Source organism: Solanum dulcamara, chromosome 10, assembly GCF_947179165.1.
Source record: "Solanum dulcamara chromosome 10, daSolDulc1.2, whole genome shotgun sequence".
NCBI lineage: Eukaryota > Viridiplantae > Streptophyta > Magnoliopsida > Solanales > Solanaceae > Solanum > Solanum dulcamara.
Genome location: NC_077246.1, coordinates 50,764,731 through 50,773,645, shown reverse-complemented (window position 1 = coordinate 50,773,645; position 8,915 = coordinate 50,764,731). Strand labels below are relative to the sequence as shown.

The following is an 8,915-nucleotide window of genomic DNA, read 5'->3' as shown; positions in this document are numbered from 1 at the left end:
ACTTGAGGAGTACACATTGGCAGTAGTTCATTTTTAAATGAAATATTTGATTTCCTTTTATTTTACATCAGAGCCATGTCTGTTTCTTTTCTTTTTTTCCTTGATTGCTGAAGAAATATTTAGATGTATAACTATTGCATGACTAGCTTCTTTTTATATATCTACACTCTACAGTATCTCTGTATGTTCACTTCAAATCAAGTGTAGTTTGATAAAATTCTGATTTATTATCGAGTGCAGTTTCTCTATTTTGAAATCACTTCTTACATTAGATTAATAATCCCTTAATCTTTCGTATTTATCTTATCTTATTATTGAGCTTAAGACCAAAGACAGATTAGATATCAATAAATAGATCTTCTAAGATCATTGCTTTGTATTATCAATTATTGTCATATAAAAGACATTTCAATATAAAAACAGTCATGGGTAGAATTTGCAATCTTCTATTTTCTCTTGCAATTTTCATTATGCTTCATTACCATTCTTCTTCACTAGCTAATATTAGCACTGATAAAGTTACTCTTCTTTTTTTGAAATCTCACATATCTTTTAAGTCCTATTTGAGGGTTCATGTTAAGATATAATTATCTATAGTGATAGATTGATATTATTTATATGCAGGATCGTAAATTCTGAAGACATCCAGATATTTTGTATTCTTTAAGTAGGTGATCGTCATATACTAATCATGACGTGATTGAGAAAATAAAACTTTCTTTATCTGAAAAATAGCTCAAGTTGTTTAGGAATACATATTTTGATTACTTTCTTGACCTTTCAAAAATGACCACACAACTCCAACTTATTCATTGTCTTATAAACAAGGAGATAAAACACACACCAGATGATGTGTTTGTTGTTGAATTAAATGAGAAGATGCTATTTTTCGGGCTTAGGGAATTTGGGTTAATTACAGGCTTAAATTGTGTTAGTGATGGTTGCTCTGTTAATGTTCCAGATTCTCCTTGTCGGTTGTTGAATAATTATTTCTCTGAACAAATTACTTTTCAAAAGAATCATCTATGCGAGTTATTTTTATCAAAAAAAATCATAGATGATGATTTTGTGGTTTCACTAGTTGTTTTGTTCTTTATTAATGATTTTTTGTTTTCATATGAGAACAATGAATACCAAATTAGTAATAGAGATTTATACCTTGTGGAAAGTGGACAATTCGATTCTTACCCGTGGGGTTTAGATATCTACAAGAAGTTGCTTGATAATGTGAGGCACAAGCTTAATTCAACCAATCAGTACTATAGATTAGGTGGATTGCCTCTTGACCTTCAAATTTAGATTTTTGAGTGTTGTTATAGAGTCGATGAAGATTTACTCTTCGAATTTCTGATTCTATTCCAAGAATTTTGAGGTGGAAAACAGTTGTTGAAAGTCCTTGATAAAAGCATATTGAAAATGGCATCTTCATGCCTACGAAATGCAAGGTATCTATACAGAGTTAATATAATTTATAACATATATATATATATATATATTATATTAGTTCAACTCAAGTTAATACATCTATTTATTTCTGTATTTTAATTTCAGTTTGAGAATATAGTGGCGAGTGAAGATGAGGTATCTAAATTGAGGCTTCCTGAACCTCGTGATTACCATTCTAAAATTTTAAAATTGGAGTCGAAAGGATCAAAGCATAGTCTAGATATGTTGACCGGGGAGGTTATAGAGTTAAGAAAAGAACTTGTAAAGATATAAGCTAACTTGCCTTTAGGCTTTATCTTTTTCAAAACTGTTATTCTAATATTTTTGTTATATTTGATTATATAATAGGCGAATGAAAATCACAAAGCTCTTGAAGAGAAGATAGACTTAAAATCTATTCAAATGATAGAATTTGTGATGAATTCCAACAAACAATTATTGAAGGATATTTCTTTGTTGTTTTCTAAGAGAGACATCAACATTTCTTTTACTCAAAAAGCCAGAGAATTGTCTAACAAAAAGGTTGGCGAGACATTTTCGGGTGGATTAGACTTCAATGGAGGTTCTTTTAGGTTTTTAATACATCTATATTATCTTGTTTTGCTTGCTGGCAGGGACTTGAGTTTATTTACAGTTTAGACTTTTTACTTATCTAAGTTGTAGTTTAAGCTTGAATTTTTTATTCACATGTTTTCACTTAGAAGAATGGTGAACTTTGACTATGAATATAATTTGCTGCATGGTTTTAGCTGCTAGTTTTACTATTCATAATCATAGACCTTGGAACTGAATAGTGGACTGTGTGCTTATATTCTCTGTGCTAATGTAGAGGAGTTCTTGAATTGGATTAGTTTCAATTTTGCTTGTGGTAGCTCGTGAGTCTTTGCTCTTTTTTTTCCTTTTACTTGATGGGTTTTGCATTTGCTTTACAATTGAGGTAAAGATTACTTTTTTCACATGTTTTCACTTAGAAGAATGGTGATCTTTGACTATGAATATAATTTACTGCATGGTTTTAGCTGCTAGTGTTACTATTCATAATCATAGACCTTGGAACTGAATAGTGGACTTTGTGCTTGTATTCTCTGTGCTAATGTAAAGGAGTTACATTTTTATGAATTAGACACGAATGAAAATTGTAGCTAATGAAAAAGCATTCAGTGATGTGTTTCAGTAGTGTTATCAAATTGAAACTTACATTATGAATTAAACTTGAATAAAAAATGAATTAAGCTTGAATGAAAAATAAATTACATACATATTAAAGTTGAATTAATATAGAATTAGACACGAATGAAAAATATAGCTAATGAAAAAGCCTTCAGTGATCTATAGAAACACAAAAATGAATTACATACACACTAAAGTTGACTCTACCTCCCAAAGTAGGGATAAGGTCTGCGAAGACTCTACCTTCCCCATACCTTCTTTGTGGGATTACACAGGAAATGTTGTTGTTGTATATGGTTTAGCTTCTAGTGTTACTATTCATAATCATAGGCAATGCGGAGCTAAATAGTGGATTGCGTGCTTGTATTCTCCGTGCTAATGTGGATGAGTTCTTTTACCAAACTAAAATTGTTTATGTGCTATAGTTTTCAAGTGACATTGACTAACACTGTCCTATATAATTTAGCTTTAGTGATTTCCATACTCTAATGTAGTGTCTAGTTAATCGTCTTCCATTTCACTCTATAAATTTGGTTAAAGTATCTTGAATAGAGAAATTGGATGTAAATAAGATGGAGGAGATTTTTCATTGTAACAGATCTTGTTGTTTGAAGTTGGAGATTTTTAATATGTTAAAAATTCTCTGTTCCCATGATAATGAAAATGCTTATATTTATCAAATTCTATGTGTAACTTGGGATAAAGAGGAGTGGAAGTAAAAGTGGATAGGTGTCATCCATTTCCCAAGTTTGGTAGTGAAATAAATTAGGGAATTGAAATAACAGCAGGATAGCTAGGTAATTGTCCATTTGGCTTTTTCAATCTTCCTTCTCCCTTACTCTTCTCAAGGAACCAAAAATGGCCTATTTTGCTTAAACTCTCCAAAAATATTATCGCACACATTTTGGGTCTTCCAAAAATGTACTATTCTTGGAGGATTTGACACACACACCTAACTGTATTTTTGAAGAGTCCGAGCAACATAGAACATTATCTGCCAAAATTGATTAGTTTCCCACTTTTCCCCAAACTTTTATTCACATGTTTTTCTTGTAATATATTTTAATTACACACAGCATTTTCTCCTTGTGTTGATGCATCAATACATGTGTCAAGAGGGCATGATACTCAAGTTGTAGAATCAGCTCAGCATGAAAAATCTCAAGTGTTTAAAGCTTCAGTTAAATTTACTACTATTGGGAATTCTGAAAGCAAAATTGGTAATAAAGGATTTAATACAAATATAATACATATTTCATATACTTTCATTCAACTTTGTTTAAATTGTTCATGTTATGTACAGATAAAGATGTTGCAGGAATTGCTATTGAACAAGTTTTATCTAAGATTGTTGCTGATATAAATGGTATTAGTTTTATTTTGAAAGTTCAAAAAAACTTCTTTGATCTCTAATTACTCTACTTGCTCCTCCCTTAATGCATTACTAAAAGATTTATTTTGTATATAGGAGAAGAGGCTGCTGATCTTAATTCAGTTGAGGCGCAACCTAATAGTAGTGTAGTTAACAAAGGTGAACTAGATTGTGGTGCGTCTATTGATGCCGATGTGGTAAAGGATTGTCAAAAAACTCCTCAAATGCTTGATAATTTCATGTTGTGTGCTGAAGATCTTTCCCAGATCCGTAAGGAAGAAACATCATATCTAAGAAACAAAGCCACTGTGGAGGAAAACAAAAAGAAAAAGGCAACCACTATTGAGAAAAACAAAAAGAAAAAGAAAGCCACTATTGATAAAAATAAAAAGAAAGCGACACTGAAGAAGTGTGCAAGGAAAAAAATTCCAGAAAAGTCAATTAAATCTCCTTATATACAACATTTTGAATCTAGAGGAACTTTATGTGTAACACGTCAAATATTTGAGATAAAATATCCTTTTTCTCTTGTAATCGGAGTAGATGATGAATCTGATTTGATAGATTCATTCACTTTGTGGCTTTATACGGGTACAAAAAAGAGGTAATTTATTTATGTTTGTTGTTTTATATGTCAAAAAATTTCTTTAGTTTAAATGAGTTAACTGACTGAAAATTTTATTTTTTTATGCTTTAAAGGGGAAAGAAACCGTATCCAGATGTTGTTAATGTCCTCAAGCCGGTATTTGAATTAGATGTTTGCAATGTATAAGCAAAAGAATGGTTTTTCAAATTGGCATATTCTGGTCAAGCATGGAATGATGAGGTTAGTTATGTAAACTCCAGTTGAACACTCTCATTTTTCTGAATCAACTTCTTCTCTCATTTTTCTGGACAAGCTTTAATGAGCTCACTGAATTGACTGACACTTGCTACAGATTTGAAGTATTATCTGATACTTGACATTATTTTAAATCTTTTGCAGCATCTTGACGTCATTTTTTATTATATTAGAAAGAAGGGAAGTATGAAACCAACAATAATGTTCGATTTATAACACTGATTGTCTATTCAAGACAAAGATTACTCAATCTTATTTTTAACTTTATGAAGCTCATGAAAATAAGAAGAAATTTAGAATCAAAACTTCAGATGATATTGCTAAGTATATATGCGGACGCCATTTGTTGGCAAGCACCCCATGGGACAAAGTGAATTATGTTCTCTTTCCAGTAAATATTAAAGAGGGTTATCATTGGATTTTTGTTGTGTTTGATATTATTGAAAGGTGTTTGAAGGTGTATGATTCATTTTCGGCTAGAGGGGGGTGAATTTTCTGACTCAAAACGCTGCTGGAATGATTTCATCGATTTTACCATACTACTTGAGTGTGGTCAAGTTCTATGATAAGCGTCCTGAATTGAACAAATCACCTAAATACAATGGAAAATATGAGTTTGAGCTCATTGAATGTAAGTTCATAACTGAAGGGATTCCAAGATAACAAGAAGATTCATTGTAAGTTTAATTGTTTATCAAATAAATACTATCTTTTGTATTGGTCTTATTAAACTCAATAGAATTTTTATAATAATTTTATATTTTAAATTTTGTAGGGACTGTAGAGTTTTTGTGGCTGCATTTGCGAAGTTAGTGAATAATGGCCAGGATATTGCAAATCAATAACTAAGTGCAAACAGTCTCCGAAAAAGGTTTGGGGCTCTACTATGGGAATTTGCAGTGAAGAAGCAAAAGAGTAACCTTCAAAGTGAAGACGAAAGACCACATAAATAAATAAATGTAGTTATATTAGTTAAAATGTCTATGAAAACTATGTTGTCTAAAAATAGTTTATAGCTGATGTATTAGTTAGGTTTTCAAGATTGTTTTGTGCTATCTTTCTTAAGATGATTTTTTGTACATTTCATGTAAAATATATTTTGTTCTTTTTTTATAATACAATACATAGCTACGTTAATGTTAAAGTATTTCGGTAGTGTTATCAAACTGAAACCTGTATTATGAATTAAACTTGAATAAAAAATAAATTACATACATATTAAAATTAAATTAGAATAGAATTAGACACGAATGAAAAGTGTGTCTAATGAAAAAGCCTCCAGTGATCTATACAAACACAAAAATGAATTACATACACACTAAAGTTGAATTAGAAGAGAATAAGACAAGAATGGAAAATGTAGCTATTGAAAAATCCTCCAGTAATCCATAGAACACAAAAATGAATTAGACTTGAACTAAAAATGAATTACGTACACACTAAAGTTGAATTAGAAGAGAATTAGATACGAATGAAAATTGTAGCTAATGAAAAAGCCTTCAGTGATCTATGGAAACACAAAAATGAATTACACTTGAATGAAAAATAAATTAAACTTGAATACAAAATAAATTACATACATATTAAAGTTAAATTAAAATAGAATTAGACATGAATAAAAAGTGTGGCTAATGAAAAAGCCTTCAGTGATCTATGGAAACACAAAAATGAATTACATACACACTAAAGTTGAATTAGAAGAGAATTATACAAGAATGGAAAATGTAGCTACTGAAAAAACCTCCAGTAATCCATAGAACACAAAAAATGAATTAGACTTGAACTAAAAGTGAATTACATACACACTAAAGTTGAATTAGAAGAGAATTAGACACGAATGAAAATTGTAGCTAATGAAAAAGCCTTCAGTGATGTGTTTCAGTAGTGTTATCAAATTGAAACCTGCATTATGAATTAAACTTGAATGAAAAATGAATTAAAATTGAATAAAAAATAAATTACATACATATTAAAGTTAAATTAGAATAGAATTAGACACGAATGAAAAGTGTGGCTAATGAAAAAGCCTTCAGTGATCTATAAAAATACAAAAATGAATTACATACACACTAAAGTTGAATTAGAAGAGAATTAGAAAAGAATGGAAAATGTAGCTATTGAAAAAGCCTCCAGTAATCCATAGAACACAAAAATGAATTAGAATTGAACTAAAAATGAATTACATACACACTAAAGTTGAATTAGAAGAGAATTAGATAGAATGAAAATTGTAGCTAATGAAAAAACCTTCAGTGATCTATAGACCACAAAAAATGAATTAAACTTGAACTAAAAAATGAATTCTTGTAGCAAACTAATGACCTAAAACAAACAGAGTTTATTCTTTATTTCAAATGTCATTCTTTATTCGTAATTCAAAGGCCTAACATTCTTGCAAGTCTTCCTATTGTGACTTTGTTTTCCACAATTGCTACATATTATTTTTGACTTTTTGAATCCATCTTCTCTCAATTGCATGTGTCTTTTATATTTTGGCCTCCCAGGAGGTCTCTTTCCAAGTGGTGGAAGTACAATCTCTTTAAGAACGTGTGTTGGTATATTCCAGGTGCTTTCATCTGGGAGGGAATTCAAGTAAAACTGGTATGTCAACAATAAATTCTCTCTTGTGTAGTAATCAGAGCAATATTTTTTATAATCAGTGTATTTTGTTGTTAAAACAGCCAAAGCATGTGGACATGGCAGCTCATCCAATTGAAATCTTCCACATATGCATGTATGTTGTTGAAGACATACCGTGAATCGTGTAATGCCATCAAGTACTGTATACATATATTCATTTGTCTCCCTAACCTATGAAAAATAAGAAGAAATATAAGCAAGAGAGATGTTACATGTGAATCAGAAGAAAAAATATTAGCAAAAAGAAATTTACAGATACCATACTCTTAATTTCTCCGATGCAGTTTTGTTACGTTGTAGAATTTTTTCATACTTTTTCCCAAGGTAAAATCCTAAAAATATTGCCTTTGACCTGTTATTGTTATTCCATTTTTGAACAAGTTGTCTCATGAATTCTAGGAGGTGCAAGACTTTAAGAACTTTGGCATGTCTTGTTCTTGAATTGACTGATTCTGCAATGTTTGATGTCATCATCCAAGTCCTATTTACCTGAGCATGAACACGTGACCATTTATTATATCCAATGTTCAGCAAGTAGTCTTTAATCCTCTTGTCTATCTTCTCAATAATTGCCATATATTGATTAAACTTTACCGTGGTGTATATTTTTGCCATAGAGTAGAATAATTTTGTTACCTTTTGCTGAATCTTTCTAAAGTTTTTCATTATGTTTTGCAATAAGTGTCATATACCTGCGAAATGAGGTATTTCATCATAGACAGTTGAAGTTGCCTTAATAATGCTTGCATGCCTATTCGAAACGATACACATCTCTGATATTTGACCAAATCCCTCTCTAAATTGTTCAAAAAATCACCTCCAAGATGCATTATTCTCTTAATCAACAATGACATAAGCAAGAGGCGGTATACTCCCTGCATCAGGTATAATGTTTAATACATTTTTATTTCATGTGTAATACACTTTTAATACAAATTAGAATTTTATTTATAAAAGCATTAGTATTGTATTCAAAAAGTCTCACCTGCTACATCTAAGGTATTAGCTGTTAGCATTGTCCCTTTGTATGCTCCTTTTAGAAAAGTTCCATCAACCACTACAATTGGTCTATAATACTCCCATCCTTTTATCAATGTAAACAGAGCTACAAATGCATATAGGAAATGGTCATCCTTTGATTTGTGCAATCTTATATAAGAACCAGGGTAAGTTGCCTCTAGTATGTGAAAGTAACTTGGCAACTTTGCATATGATTGAGCTGGATCACCTCGGACTAATTCAAGAGCTTTTTCTTTAGCTCTTCAAGATTGCATATACGTGAGTCGCACACCATATTTCTGTAACATGTCATTTTGTATATCTCTTGGTGTGTAGTTGGCATCTAGATCAATACATTTGGCAACAATAATACTCCCAACAACTGTCTTTGTTGCTTGTCTTTTCGATAATGAATTATGTAGCAACAAATATGTGTGTTCGCTTTCA

General features: G+C 30.7%; 2 pseudogenes; one reads left to right on the top strand and one right to left on the bottom strand.

The window, feature by feature from the left end:
- The first annotated feature begins 1,427 nt into the window (after positions 1–1,427).
- LOC129904974 (uncharacterized) lies at positions 1,428–5,782 on the top strand (annotated as a pseudogene).
- A 1,936-nt stretch (positions 5,783–7,718) lies between these two features.
- On the bottom strand, positions 7,719–8,240 carry LOC129869790 (uncharacterized; annotated as a pseudogene).
- Positions 8,241–8,915: the final 675 nt, after the last annotated feature.